The sequence below is a fragment of the Mirounga angustirostris genome, unplaced genomic scaffold (assembly GCF_029215605.1).
Source record: "Mirounga angustirostris isolate CCGP_5_RB_7025 unplaced genomic scaffold, mMirAng1.0.hap1 SCAF_6, whole genome shotgun sequence".
In the NCBI taxonomy this organism is placed as follows: domain Eukaryota; kingdom Metazoa; phylum Chordata; class Mammalia; order Carnivora; family Phocidae; genus Mirounga; species Mirounga angustirostris.
Window position 1 is genome coordinate 5,099,363 of NW_026991714.1, and position 15,459 is coordinate 5,114,821.

Sequence of the window (15,459 nt, forward strand, 5' to 3'; positions counted from 1 at the left end):
CAGTCGTTAAGCGTCTGCCTTCGGCTCGGGTCATGATCCCAGGGTCCTGGGATCCAGCCCCTCATCGGGCTCCCTGTTCGGGGGGAAGCCTGCTTCTCCCTCTCCCACTCCCCCTGCTTGCGTTCCCTCTCTCGCTGTATCTCTCTCTGTCAAATAAATAAAATCTTTAAAAAAAAAAAAAAGAGCATCCAATTTTTCACATGAGGAAATTGAGACTAGAAAGTTTACTTTTCCTGGGGTTCTAAAACTGGTAATTGGTGGGTGTTGGAATTCAAACCTAAGATGTCTGGCTCCAGAGTTTATGTTCTTTCCCTTACATCATGCAGCCTTCCAGAGGCTTCCACTGTGGTTCTAGATGTTAGGTATAAGCCTAGAAGTGGAACTCATTCCAGGGCTTTCTTGAGGTACCAACAAGTCTACCAACGTTGCCATCATAGCAAGCCTTGCAAAATTCAGTGGTCTGGGGTTTGAGAGAATCCAGGAGACCTTTATGAACATAGGAGAGAAAATAGGTCAAATCCCAAAGAGTGCCCAAGTGGGCATCAGCAAACTCCAAAGGAAAGTGAAAACATCTTTGACTTCCAGCTTCAACTCTGCTGGTAACTTGTTACATGGCCTCGGGCACGCCACTTCCCTCTCTTGGTCTTCCAAGATTGAAGAAAATATGGGGAAATACAAATTTGTTGGGCCTCCCTACTGATGATTTCTGAGTCTTCTCTGCAATAATCTTCTCCATCTCACAGGGGATATAAAGAAGTAATGTATGGGAGAGGAAAGAGTCTCATCCCTAAGAAGTGTTTTGGGGCTTTGGAGAAGCAACAGTTGGTTTGAGTCTTGAAAAATGAGTAGGAGTTTTTGGGCAAGCAAGGAGGAGAGGGGGAGGGGAGATTCCAGGAAATACAAAAGCTTGAGCAAAGGCTGGGTGAATTTGGGGAACTACAAGTAGTTCAGGAAGCTTGCAGCATTGATGCTAGGGAGGGGCCAGGCTAGAAATTAGACAGAAGAAATTCACAGAAGCCAAGTCATGTAGGGATTAGTAGTCACCTTCAGGCCCTCTAAAGCACCTATCCTTGAAGATTTTAAGCATGGAAATGTCACAGTCAAACCTGTGTTTAAAAAAAAAACCCTTCTAGGGGCGCCTGGGTGACTCAGTCAGTTAAGCATCTGCCTTCGGCTCAGGTCATGATCCCAGGGTCCTGGGATCAAGCCCTGAATCGGGCTCTCTGCTCAGCAGGGAGCCTGCTTCCCCCTCTCTCTCTGCCTGCCTCTCTGCCTACTTGTGATCTCTCTCTCTGTGTCAAATAAATAAATAAAATCTTAAAAAAAAAAAAAAAGACCCTTCTACTCTGTATTCACACCCTCTCCCAGAGAATAGCCTAACAGAGAAAGAAGCTGCTCCTGTGCCTGGGAACTGAAATGGAAAGACATTGTGGGGCAGAGCCCTGCTGAACTACAACCAACCTATAACCCCTACCTATGTTATTCATGGAAGCTTTCTTCTCTTCTTTTGGATTCAACAGAAAAATAAGAATAAGAGAACTGTTAGCCAACACCTCAGAGAGCTGCAAAGTTCATCAGTTGCCTCTAATTGTGTTTGACAAACACCCCCAGGATAAAGGCTTTCACACTGTGATTTCCCAGTCAGGTCCAATAAAGACAACCTTGCAAGTGGGGTCTTTCAAGGAACCACCAGATAGATCAAATAACGACAATTCTCTGAGAGTGAAGTTTCAAAGGAGTTCCAACCCCTATCTGCCCCACCAGTGGCTGTCACACTGTTGGCTTTCACCACGATTGTGGGCTGTTGGTTTTAAAGGCAAGAGAGAGGCTAGACAGAGTAGGATGTGTGTAGGGCAAGTTAAAATACCACAGAACTCACTATTCTTACTGGGATTCAGCCATTCTTCTTGAATAAATGCTCTCTGAATTGCTGTAAGCCTTTGGTTCATTTCTAGAATTCTGAAAAAGATGATTCTGATTATTTTTTCCCTATATTCTCATTGACTTTATTGATGAGAGAGCTTTTGGAGGCCCTTATTCTGCCATTTTGCTAACGTACCGTGTGTGTGTGCCATGTGTCTATGTGTGCATGTATGAAATTCTATCAGGTTAAGAGAATTCTCAGCTACTATGTTGATTTTTAAATTGTCATAAAAATTTTACCTTTTTTCCTCATTTATTGAAGTGATTTATGCTTTCCCCCTTTAATTAGCCAATGTAGTTAATTAATTAATAACAGATTTTTTGAAAGTTAAGATATCTTAGCTTTCCTGGGATAAGTCCTATAGCATATCTTATTATGTTGATGAATTCAATTTAGTAATATTTTATTCAGAATTTCTATTCACAAGTAAGATTGGCCTGTAATAAAGAGAACTAAAGGGAAAATAGCCATCATTTAGTTGACTGAACTCAGAGAAGACTGTATCCATGGCATGACTTCTAGGTACAAGAGTTAGCTATAATTTGGGGTGCCTGGGTGGCTCAGTCTTTAAGTGTCTGCTTTCGGGTCAGGTCATGATCCCAGGGTCCTGGGATCAAGCCCTACATCGGGGTCGCTGCTAGGCAGGAAGCCTGCTTCGCCCTCTCCCACTCCCTCTGCTTGTGTTCTCTCTCTCGCTGTGTCTTTTTCTGTCAAATAAATAAATTTTTTTTAAATAAAAAAAAGAGTTAGCTATAACTTTTAGTTGTTTCCTTTTGGGGAGTAGGTAAATGTATTCGAAGCTACACATGAAAATCAGTTAGGATTAAGATTAGATGAGTTAAAGAGAAATGAAAAAGAGTGCCTTAAACAAGATACATCTTTATTATTCTCACTAAAAAAAAGAGGTAGGCAGTTGAGTTAGGTATACTGATTTTCGTATATTTCTAGGATATCTGGGATATCTCTGGGATATGGTGGTTCTATCATGGCCTTTATCCTCATGGTTCAAAATGACTATTGAAACTCCATCCATGCATTTTTGTCCTAGAAAGCAGGATGAAAGAAGAAATGGAAAATACCTTCCTATCCATTCCCAGAAATCCCACACAATTTCTGCTTATATAGCAATAGCTAAAATTTATCTACATGTAAAGGAATTGAGAAATGCAACCTTTACAGGAATGGCAACGTGTGCAACTAAATATCAGGTTTGTTGATTTGAGAAAAAAGAGAAGACAAATATTTTTTTAAAGATTTTATTTATTTATTTGAGAGAGAGAGCGTGCGTGAGAGAGCACAAGCAAGGGGGAGCTGCAGAGGGAGAGAGAGAAGCAGGCTCCCCACGAAGCAGGAAGCCAGATGCGTCTAGATCCCAGGACTCCCTCAGGACTCCAGGATCATGACCTGAGCTGAAGGCAGACGCTTAACTGACTGAGCCACCCAGGCGCCCCTAAATATTTATTTAGTAAGCAATTGGGAGTCTCTGCCACCCAGAGAATGGTTTGACCATGTAAGAGGGGGACATCTTGGGGCACCTGGCTCTGAGAAAATACTTGTTTTCAAGGTTTTATTTCAAGTCCTTCCCCAGTTTTGTCCATGTAGCCAAAACATTTTGAACCTATTTTGTCTCTCCTTTATGTAGGAATATACAATTATTTAATATGTAAATAGATTTATATTTATTTATTATCATATGTAAATATGTGATAATACTTATAGAAGTATATATATTTACCACAGTCATTTCTGAGGCCCATGGATCTACCTCTAAAGCTTCCGTATTGCATTATATTAATCATCCCATATCTAGTAGAAAAAGTTTTCATAAACTAAAACCAAATTGAGGGCTATCTGAGTGGCTCAATTGGTTGAGCATCTGACTCTTGGTTTTGGCTCAGGTCATGATCTCAGGGTTGTGAGATCAAGCCCCATGTCGGGCTCCACACTTAATGTGGAACCTGCTTAATATTCTCTCTCTCTCCCTCTTTCTCTGCCCCTCTCCATGAATATAAATAAATAAATCTTATAAATAAATACATAAAACCAAACTGATATCTGGAATTTTTCAATGAAATATTTCAAAAAATTTGCCTCTTCATTCTACAGAAAGTTCATATAGAATCACTTAGAATTAGTTACAGAATCAATAGAATCTGTAACATTTTGGAAAGTTTCCATACATCAGTGAAAGCAATCTTCAAAACACAAATCTGGCCATGCATCTCCCTGCTGAAAGCCCACTATTCACCTGCCAATGTTCTTAAGATAAAATTCCCAAGACCCTGTATGAAATGGGCCCTGCTGCCCCAGCAGTCTCATCTCCTGCCATGCTTTCTCCAGCCTTCCCAGACCCACTGATCTCAGCCTGTATCTCAGGAGTGGCAAAGCTTCCCTCCTTTTCCTGAGTTAGGGTTTCCTGAATTCAGTTTTGTATCTGCTGGTGCAAAGCAGGAGAGGTAGGAAGTGGGAATTAGGGCAGTGTCTCTGTAGGTCCTGGCTTATGGATCTGCTCGATGCTATCAATAACTATCTTTGTTGACTACTTGGAGAATCACAAGAAGGTGTGGCCGATTCTCCTCCAAACTTACCTCTCCCAGTCCCCTCACAAGAGATTGGAAAGTGATTACTGGCCCTTTCCAGAATAACTCTTATATTTCCTGTTTTTCTCAGAAAAATAATACCCACTCTACCATGGATGCAAATAAAGTTCTTTACTGAATTGCCCAGTGGACCTCAAAAGCCCAGGGAACTTCAGAAGAAACAGTGGTTAGTTACAGGAATTTGCACACAAAGCAGTGTCACAAGTCTGGAAAATAATTAGAACTGATTCATCTTGATGGGGAACCCTAAAAATTTGCCCACTAAATCTTGCTACCTAGACACCAGGGGTTAGCTTTCCCCTTGATTCTCCTAGTTACTCCCAAACCCTTCAGTAAAATTCTCCTTTGTTTGGGTATCTTGCATACAACTAGCTGATACAGAAGGCACAGTTCCTGCCTTTGCAACCCTCTCTTGCCTTTTGCAAGTACAAATGCCCTGGCTTTGGCCTGATGTGATTGAAATTCTCCTTTGCTCAATCAAAGTTGGTTTTGGAGTGGGGAAAGGTAAACTGTAGTCTAAAGGATGAGAAAGAAAATGGGTCCTCTCCATTCTAATCAAGTCTCCATGCCAGTGAAATTTTGCAGCTAATTTTCTCACTAGTTTTCCTAGGAAATAAACAGGCTCAGTCCCATCAGGAAAATGAAATTTTTCTTTTATATGACTCTGACTCTTATGAAATTAAAGCCCCAGAATTATTATGCTAAGGAACATCCAATTCTTTGAGAACTGGTTTATTTTTCAAGGACCACCACCCAAGATGGCTCTCTATTTGCCATCTAGAAATATGCCTGCAGCTTGCTTTAGATACTTTTTTACTCAAATCTCTCCAGCAACCAGGTTGTTTTTTTCTTCCGGAGCATCCCTGTCTCATGCTCCTTTCTTCCATCTCAAGGGCTCTTCTTCCACACACACTCCCCTGACCAATCTAACGCCTGCTCATTTTCTCAGTCTCTGATTCCAAAAGGAATTTCTCTCTGACCCTCAAAACTAGATCCCATCTTCCTGATTTAGCTCAGTCCTCACTACTCTTCTGTCTAGAAGTTGTCGTATCTAGTATCTGTAGCACTGTCTTAACTGAAATTAAACTACTAATTTTCCTTAGGGCTGTCTTCCAGACTAGAATATCATCTGCATGAAGGCAAGAACGAAGTCTGTCTTTCTGAGTGCTAAATCTAGGATTGTGTTTGATTCATAGCAGCTGTTTTATAAACACATATAACCATATTTTTTAAAAATATTCTGAACTCAGCTGGTTGGGAGCTAACGTCAAAGAATGATCTTTCCCTCCTTCACATCAAGTCTATGTCAAATCTGCCTTCTGTCACTTAAGGATGTTTTGGGAAAATCCCTCAGTTTCATTTTCATCACTTCTAGTAATTTAATAGTACAGTTCGATGTAAAATTCCCTTTTAACCTCTTCCTGTCACTCCAGCACAGGCTTATCTCATGGTCCAGAAACTCTATAATGGGGAGGGAAGTATGATCTAAACTCCCCACCCTCCCATTTTACCTCATCCAGTTCCAGCTTCTCAAATGGCTCAGGGCAAGGAGGAGAGAGCCAAACTGTTTCTTAGTTGTCCTGCTGTTGTTGATCATCTCTTTCTCTGGCTGCTACTCATCCCCTGCAGATGCCTCTATAACAGACACTTGAATATTGGCTTTTTTGGGAAGCACCATGCAAATGCTTTAGGGGCCTCAGCAAGGTTTGTGGGGGTGGGGAGCTCTTCACTGAAGACTGTGCTGTGTGGGAGAGGTTCTCTGACTTGGCCTCTTCTGGCCCTCTCTCCTCCCACTCAGCTCCCACTGATGGTGCAGCAACCTCTTGCCACTGGGATCCGCCCACCTTGTGAAGCCTGGTTACTGTCTGCGGCATCCTCTGGGGACACTACACCCCTGCCATTCCAAGCAGTGTGTGTGCAGGCCGGCTCCCATCCAATGCCACACATCTTTTTTTTTTTTTTTTTTAAGATTTTATTTATTTATTTGACAGAGAGAGACACAGCGAGAGAAGGAACACAAGCAGGGGGAGCGGGAGAGGGAGAAGCAGGCTTCCCGCGGAGCAGGGAGCCCCATGAGGGGCTCGATCCCAGGACCCTGGGATCATGACCCGAGCCAAAGGCAGATGCCTAATGACTGAGCCACCCAGGCGCCCCCAATGTCACACTTCTACCTTAGGGAAGATCAATAGATCACTGCTTGACCAGGAAGTGAGACATTAGTATCCACTTCCTTTCCATACCTTGAATCTCTCAAGAGGGGCTTGCAGAGGCCCCTTTCAATGGGCATAATGAGAAGGGCACCTCATTCATGAGGAGGAGAAGGAAAAGCCACAGGTCTTTCCCAACTGTAACAACTTTGATCCTGATGGTTCCCTTTTTTCTATTCCCTCCCCAGTCTTCTGTTTAGATGGAGTGGTGATGAGAAGTACTGGGTGACAAAGATACAAATGTAGTGATAAGAAGGGGTACATGCACCCCAATGTTTATAGCAACAATGTCCACAATAACCAAACTATGGAAAGAGCCAAGATGTCCACCGACAGATGAATGGATAAAGAAGATGTGGTGTATATATACAATGGAATATTATGCAGCCATCAAAAGGAATGAGATCTTGCTATTTGCAACGACGTGGATGGAACTGGAGAGTGCTATGCTGAGTGAAATAAGTCAATCAGAGAAAGACATGTATCATATGACCTCACTGATATGAGGAATTCTTAATCTCAGGAAAAAAACTGAGGGTTGCTGGAGTGGTGGGGGGTGGGAGGGATGGGATGACTGGGTGATAGACACTGGGGAGGGTATGTGCTATGGTGAGCTCTGTGAATTGTGCAAGACTGTTGAATCACAGATCTGTACCTCTGAAACAAATAATACATTATATGTTTTAAAAAGAAGAAGAAGAAGAAGATAGCAGGAGGGGAAAAATGAAGGGGGGGAAATCAGAGGGGGAGATGAACCTTGAAAGACTATGGACTCTGAGAAACAAACTGAGTCCATAGTCAGGGTCAAGGGGAGGGGGTGGGGGGATGGGTTAGCCTGGTGATAGGTATTAAAGAGGGCACATTCTGCATGGAGCACTGGGTGTTATATGCAAAAAATGAATCATAGATCACTACATCAAAAACTAATGATGTAATGTATGGTGATTAACATAACATAATAAAATAAAATTTAAAAAAAGAAGAAGAAGAAGAAGTGCTGGGTGATTGCCTGAGTAGCAAAATCAGTTCAGTCACCCCTGGAGATGGTACTATCTCCAACTTATTTGTAGCTCTCTTTAAAAAGTGAAGTCTCTTTGTCCTAGCTCTAAATTTGAGGCACCAGGAAAAGTCCCATTGGAATCCAGTTAAAGCTCCAAAGGGAGCTCTGCTTGAGCTGGACCCCCAGGCACAGAAGTCACAGCGCTAGAAGACATTTACTGAGGGGACCACACTTCCTATTTCACAAAGGGAGGAAAGAAACCAACCAAAGCATCATCTCTCAGGGGCTGTGCAGACCCTTGTGGGCAGATGGGACATCAGAGGCAGAAATGGTTGAGTGAAGAGCAGAACTAATGAAAGAAATGATCCACAGGATGATGTGGACCAGAAGAACAAAAAAATAAGAGATGGGAAGATGATGGGAATAGAAAATGAGGTGACAGAATTTTGGAAAGGGAGAAGATGGTGGAGGAGAGGAGAGACTAGAGGCTGGGGTCAGGGAGGAGACTGCACAAAGAAAGAGATTGGGCCTCAGTTGGCCCAGCAGGAGCACAGCGGGAGAGGCCCTGCAGCTGGTGAATGAGAATGAGGGCCTGTGGTTACCACTTTGCAGCTGATGCAGGTGGCTCTGGGCTAAATCTGTCCTCTCCCCCACCATGCAGTCTTCTGAGGGAGCAACAGGTAGGGAGAGGGGAGAGCACACCTCTCTGGGTGCCACTTTAACAAGTGCACTTAAACATAGCCCCAAAGCACTGGAGGAGGTTGATCCTGTTACTCCTCGATAAGAAGTAAGGATGAAGGATGGGACTTTTCTAAGATAGCTTTGGTCTCAGCAAGAATTGTGTAGAATTAACAGGGCCAAGGAAGCCATTCAAATCCAAATCCCTGGGGCGCCTGGGTGGTTCAGTTGTTAAGCATCTGCCTTGGGCTCAGGTAATGATCTCAGGGTCCTGGGATAAAGCCAGAGCCCCCAGTCCCGCTCCCTGCTCAGAGGGAAGTCTGCTTCTCCCTTTCCCTCTGCCCTTCCCCACCGCTGTGCACACGCGCCCCCCCCCCCTCAAATAAATAAAATCTTAAATCAAAATCCCTAATGAACAGTTTAGAAAGATTTTTTCTTCCAATACCCATCCCCATTCCTTAAAAGAGTGCATTCAGGTAAATTGCTCAGCACAGAGCCAGGCACATTGATGACATCAGTCAATGTTAGCTCTCATTAAGCAGCTCCCAGTACCCAGTATGGCCCAGTGCTCAGGAAATATGGGTGGGGAATGAATAAGCTCATTGGTCAAAGGGTCTAGGTTTAATTTAGTGGTCCAGGTCCCACCACCAGGGCCAGATATGAAGGCTGCATTCTCTCACTTCTCAGGAGCTCTTGGTCTTGCAAACCTTCTGTGTGTCACCTTGTGTTGCCTTCTGGGACGAGCTGGTCCCTGGTGACATAGTGGTACACCTGGGGATCGTGGGAACCCGGGAAGAACCACTGGACATTTTAACTTGAGAAGGGAAGGAGTGTGTTGTCCAGGAGCAGAGCAGGGCAGGAAGTGGGAGAAAACCAAGTCTCTTGGACAAGCCTAGAACCAGGGAGCTCAGGGCCATCTTGTGCCTTACTGCTCAAAAAATGGTCTGTGGACTTATTTCCCTCAGCATAACACCCTCCAGTTCCATCCGTGTCATTGCAAATGACAAGATCTCATTCCTTTTGATGGCTGCATAATATTCCATTGTATATATGGACCACATCTTCTTTATCCATTCATCTGTCAATGGACATCTTGGCTCTTTCCACAGTTTGGCTATTGTGAACATTGCTGCTATAAACATCAGGGTGCACGTACCCCTTCGGATCCCTACATTTGAATTTTGGGGGTAAATACCCAGTAGTGTAATTGCTGGATCATATGGTTGCTAGAGTGGTGGGGGGTGGGAGGAATGGGGTGGCTGGGTGATGGACATTGGGGAGGGCATGTGCTATGGTGAGCGCTGTGAATTGTGCAAGACTGTTGAATCACAGATCTGTACCTCTGAAACAAATAATACAATATATGTTAAGAAAAAAAGAAGATAGCAGGAGGGGAAGAATGAAGGGGGGGGAATCGGAGGGGGAGACGAATTATGAGAGACGATGAACTCTGAAAAACAAACTGAGGGTTCTAGAGGGGAGGATGGGTTAGCCTGGTAATGGGTATTAAAGAGGGCACATTCTGCATGGAGCACTGGGTGTTATACACAAACAATGAATCGTGGAACACTACATCAAAAACTAATGATGTAATGTATGGTGATTAACATAACAATAAAAAATTTTTTTAAAAATTACAGAGGAAAAAAATGGTCTGTGGACAAAGACATCAGTATCTCCTAGAATCTTGTTTAAAATGCAGAATCTCAGCCCTCACCTCAGACCTGACTCGATCTGTATTTTAACAAGATGCCCAGGTTTGCTGCAGTTGAAGTGAAAGTTTTTGTAGCATTGACCTCATCCCCAGCTTTACCTTTTACTTAAACTGGCTGCAGTGGTGCCAGCAGAGGGCAGTGCTGCAGAACTCACCAGAGTGGCCTGAAGGAGGACCACAAAGATGTCATCCTAAGTAAGGATGAAGGATGGGACTTACTGGAGGCTGTTCACAGTTAAGAACTTTGGGCAAGTGCTTGAATATCTTCTTTGCACAAAGACAAATGGCTCATTAATGCACGTGGGTGACTCAGTCGGTTGGGCATCCAACTCTTGTTTTGGCTCAGGTCATGATCTCAGGGTCATGGGATTGAGCCCAGTGTTGGGCCCTGTGCTCAGTGAGGAGTCAGCTGGAGATTCTTTCTCTCCCTCTGCCCTTCCCCCTGCTCCTGCGGGCTCTAAATAAATAAATAAAATCTTTTTAAAAATTTCAACTGAGTGCATTTTAAAGATCTTATTGGTCTTACTCATGAGTCAGGCGGCTTCCTATTTGCAGATAGAAAGGAGCTCTGAAGAGCTGTATGAAATGAAAGACTTTCATAGGCAGAAGAGAGCAGGACAAAAGTTACTAGCAAAGAGTGGATTCTTTCAGGCAAGGTCACCTTCTTTTAGGGGCAATGAGGTAATCTGGTAATTCCAGATTGATTGGTTCAACCTAGAAGAGATTGAAACTGCAATTAAGTTAGGTATTAAGTCTTGGTTTGGCAACATGGGCTTAGCACAAGTGACTCCATTTGGGAGCCTGTTGTCTTTTTTTTAAAAGATTTTATTTATTTGAGAGAGAGAGAACATGTGCGAGCACGAGCTGGGGGAGGGGCAGAGGCAGAGGGGAAGCAGACTCCCCACTGAGTAGGGATCCCGACTCTCAGGGCCTCGATCCCAGGACCCTGGGATCGTGACCTGAACTGAAGGCAGATACTTAACCTACTGAGCCACCCAGGGGCCCCGTCTTTTTTTTTTTTTAACATGTGAGTTCACTAAAAATCTCCCCACTAAGTTTTGATGTATATAAACATATGAGGGGCTGGGGAATCCATGAGAATAAGGCTAGGTCCTTGTACTGGAACTCCCAGAGAAGGTATTGTCTTGGTGTAAGGTATCAGGTATCCTTGAGGCAAACCCAGCTGCATGGGCATGCAACCAATTAAGTCAAACAGGACCCTATGATCAGAGGGTTCTTCACTTGGTTTGGTGCTCTGCTGTCACCATCTTGAAATTCTTAATCATTTCATCTTTCAACTTGTGTTTTTTAAGTGAATTCCTTTGGGACAATGGAGCATGCACATGAACAGAGGAAATCCATGCAGTATGCATGTCCATCCTGTTCTGGCTGCCTCATCCAAATGTACACATTCGTGGTGCCCCACGAGTACAGAATCCAGTGGATCAAAGGCATGTAGGAGTTCACAGAGACTCAAAATGACTTCAAAGGAATTGTGTCATGAAAGCCACTGGCTTCCACAGAGTGTTGGAAAAATGTATGTGCCTCAAGAAGTAAAATAAAAAGATATGTTCGTTAGGTTACTCCTTTCTGCCCGTGGACACCGCCGAGTAGGCATTGTTAAAGTCTCCCTTCCCACCGTCATGTCTAAGTCAGAGTCTCCCAAAAAGCCTGAACAGCTGCAGAAGCTCATCATTGGTGGTTTGAGCTTTGGAACAACCGTTGAGAGTCTGAGGAGCCATTTTAGCAATGGGGAATGCTTACGGACTGTGTGGTAATGAGAGATCCAAACACCAAGCACTCCAGAGGCTTTGGGTTTGTCACGTATGCCACTGTGGAGGAGATGGATGCAGCCATGAATGCAAGTCCACACAAGGTGGATGGAAGAGTTGTAGAACCAAAGAGGGCTGTCTCAAGAGAAGATTCTCAAAGACCTGGTGCCCACTTAACTGTGAAAAAGATTTTTGTTGGTGGCATTAAAGAAGGCACTGAAGGAGATCATCTAAGAGATTATTTTGGGTTTTGTTGTTGTTTTTTTTTAAAGATTTTATTTATTTATTTATTTGACAGAGAGAGACACAGCGAGAGAGGGAACACAAGCAGGGGGAGGGGGAGTGGGAGAGGGAGAAGCAGGCTTCCCGCGGAGCAGGGAGCCCGATGGGGGGCTCGATCCCAGGACCCTGGGATCAAGACCTGGGCCGAAGGCAGATGCTTAATGACTGAGCCACCCAGGCACCCCATCTAAGAGATTATTTTGAACAGTATGGGAAAATTGAAGTGATTGAGATCATGACTGACTGGGGCAGTGGCAAAAAGAGAGGTTTTGCTTCCCTTCTTTTTTTTTTTTAATGTAGAATTATTTATTGACATGTAAAGTTACTCATAATGTTAAATTAAAAAATCAAATTACAAAATAGTAGATATAGCATGATCTCATTTTTATAAAAAGAATAGCTGTGTATACAGATACCTTGATCTAAATGTTAGCAGCGATATGATTATGGATGATTTTATTTTCTTTGTAATTCTTTTTACTGGCTAAATTTTAAAAATAACATTCATTTGATTCATTATTTTCTAATTTACATGATTCTCATTTTGAAAAAATCAAGTATATTTAAAACAATTTCTTTTTTGTTATAAAATTTCACTTGGACATACAGTAGTCAGTTAGACAACATTAGAAGCAACCTGGATTTCTGAATGCAAATCAAAACGTTGGATTATATTCACCTTGATGCTATTTTTTTTAAATTTTTTTATTGTTATATTAATCCCCATACATTACATCATTAGTTTTTGATGTAGTGTTCCATGATTCATTGTTTGTGCATAACACCCAGTGCTCCATGCAGAACGTGCCCTCCTCAATACCCATCACCAGGCTAACCCATCCTCCACCCCCCTCCCCTCTAGAACCCTCAGTTTGTTTTTCAGAGTCCATCATCTCTCATGGTTCGTCTACCCCTCCGATATCCCCCCCTTCATTCTTCTCCTCCTGCTATCTTCTTCTTCTTTTTTTTTCTTAACATATATTGCATTATTTGTTTCAGAGGTACAGATCTGAGATTCAACAGTCTTGCACAATTCACAGCGCTTACCAGAGCACATACCCTCCCCAGTGTCTATCACCCAGTCACCCCATCCCTCCCACCCCACCCCCCACTCCAGCAACCCTCAGTTTGTTTCCTGAGATTAAGAATTCCTCATATCAGTGAGGTCATATGATACATGTCTTTCTCTGTTTGACTTATTTCGCTCAGCATAATACCCTCCAGTTCCACCCACATCGTTGCAAATGGCAAGATCTCATCCCTTTTGATGGCTGCATAATATTCCATTGTATATATATACCACATCTTCTTTATCCATTCATCTGTCGAAGGACATCTTGGCTCTTTCCACAGTTTGGCTATTGTGGACATTGCTGCTATAAACTCACCTTGATGCTATTTATGATTAAAGTGGGCCTCTTACAAAATGATCATTATGATACCTTCATTTCTGTATAATATTTATTGTTTTAATGTCCATAATTACCCATTAGACTCCTCTCTCCTCTTATTCACATTCCTTCTCAGGATATGGAGCATGGAATACATTATCCTATCCTATGTTTTAGATGTTTGAAAGTAACGAACACAAATCAGCCGCCCAGCATTCTGGCTCCAGGTCCTCAGCACATGCACTGCAACCATCTTACCCGGAAAATGAGGTTTTGCTTCTATAACATTTGATGACCATGACTCTGTAGACAAGAATGTCATTCAAAAGTCCCATGCTGTGAATGGCCACAAATGTGAAGTAAGGAAAGCCCTATCTAAGCAAGAGATGACTAGTGCTTCATCCAGCCAAAGAGGTGGAAGTAGTTCTGGAAACTTTGGTGATGGTCATGGAGGTGGTTTTGGTGGGAATGACTTTGGTCATGGAGGGAACTTCAGTGGTAGACATGGCTTTGGTGGCAGTGGAAATGGTGGTGGATCTGGTGCAGTGGGGATGGCTATAACAGATTTGGTAATGATGGAAGCAACTTTGGAGGTGGTGGAAGCTATAATGATTTTGGCAATTACAACGATCAATCCTCAAATTTTGGACCCATGAAAGGAGGAAATTTTGGAGGCAGAAGCTCTGGCCCCTATGGTGGTGGAGGCCAATACCTTGCCAAACCACGAAACCAAGGTGGCTGTGATGGTTCCAGCAGCAGCAGTAGCTACGGCAGTGGCAGAAGGTTTTCATTACTTCCAGGAAACAAAGCTTAGCAGGAGAGGAGAGCCAAAGAAGAGACAGGGAAGCTACAGGTTATAACAGATTTGTGAACTCAGTCAAGCACAGTGGTGGCCGAGCCTAGTTGCTACAAAGAAGACGTGTTTTAGACAATACTCATGTGTATGGGCAAAAAACTCGAGGACTGTATTTGTGACTAATTGTGTAACAGGTTATTTTAGTTTCTGTTCTGTGGAAAGTGTAAAGCATTCCAACAAAGGGTTTTAATGTAGTTTTTTTTTTTTTACCCATTGATTGCTAAATGTAATAGTCTGATCATGATGCTGAATAAATGTCTTTAAAAAAAAAAGAAGTAAAATAAAAAAAGTTAAGTTAGTTTTTTGCATGATTTCTACTGTTCTAGCAAAAACAAAATGCATATGCATGTATAAGCTGCCAAATATGAATTGAGTAATTTCAATTATTTCACATACAAATTAAATATTCTCATGTTTCATTCAAAACTAACATTGTACAATATAACAATAAAATTCATAATAATAATTTAAATTTTAAATTTCCTTTACTTAGAACATTAAATAGCAATTTAAAATATCATCCCAAGTACAGAAAGGCTGCGGAATAAAGGAAAAACCTTTATATTTTAGTACATTTAATGGGACTTTTTCCCTGCTTTTTGAACAAGGAGCCCCACATTTTCATTCTGCAGTAAGTCCAACAAACTATGTATCTGGCACTGGCTTGAGGGAAAGAGGCAGGGAATAGTTGGTGCCAGTGACCTGGGCTGTCAAAGGCAGTATTTGCCTCTGGTCTTCAAGTAACTGGATCCAATCAAAACATGATGCCTGGAGAGGTGTGCCTGTTCCTTAGCAGGTAAGGACTGCTTATTTTTGAAATAAAGTGACATTTCTTTCCTCTTACTGCTTTCCCCCAGAAATACTCTTTGATTCCATTTGTGTGTGTGTGTGTGTGTGTATGTGCATGTCCCTTCAAAAAAACCTCTTCTGCCACGAAAAAGTGAGGGCAAAGGGAAGGATGCTGCATGTAGAAAAGAGACCTAGACAGTCCCATGGGAAGGTGCCAGCCGATCAGAGGTGAGATGGAGATGGAAC

The 15,459-nt window shown here is 42.7% G+C and overlaps 1 pseudogene; it reads left to right on the forward strand.

The window, feature by feature from the left end:
* Positions 1-11,766: 11,766 nt before the first annotated feature.
* LOC135364631 (heterogeneous nuclear ribonucleoprotein A1-like) lies at positions 11,767-14,387 on the forward strand (annotated as a pseudogene).
* The last annotated feature ends 1,072 nt before the right edge of the window (positions 14,388-15,459 follow it).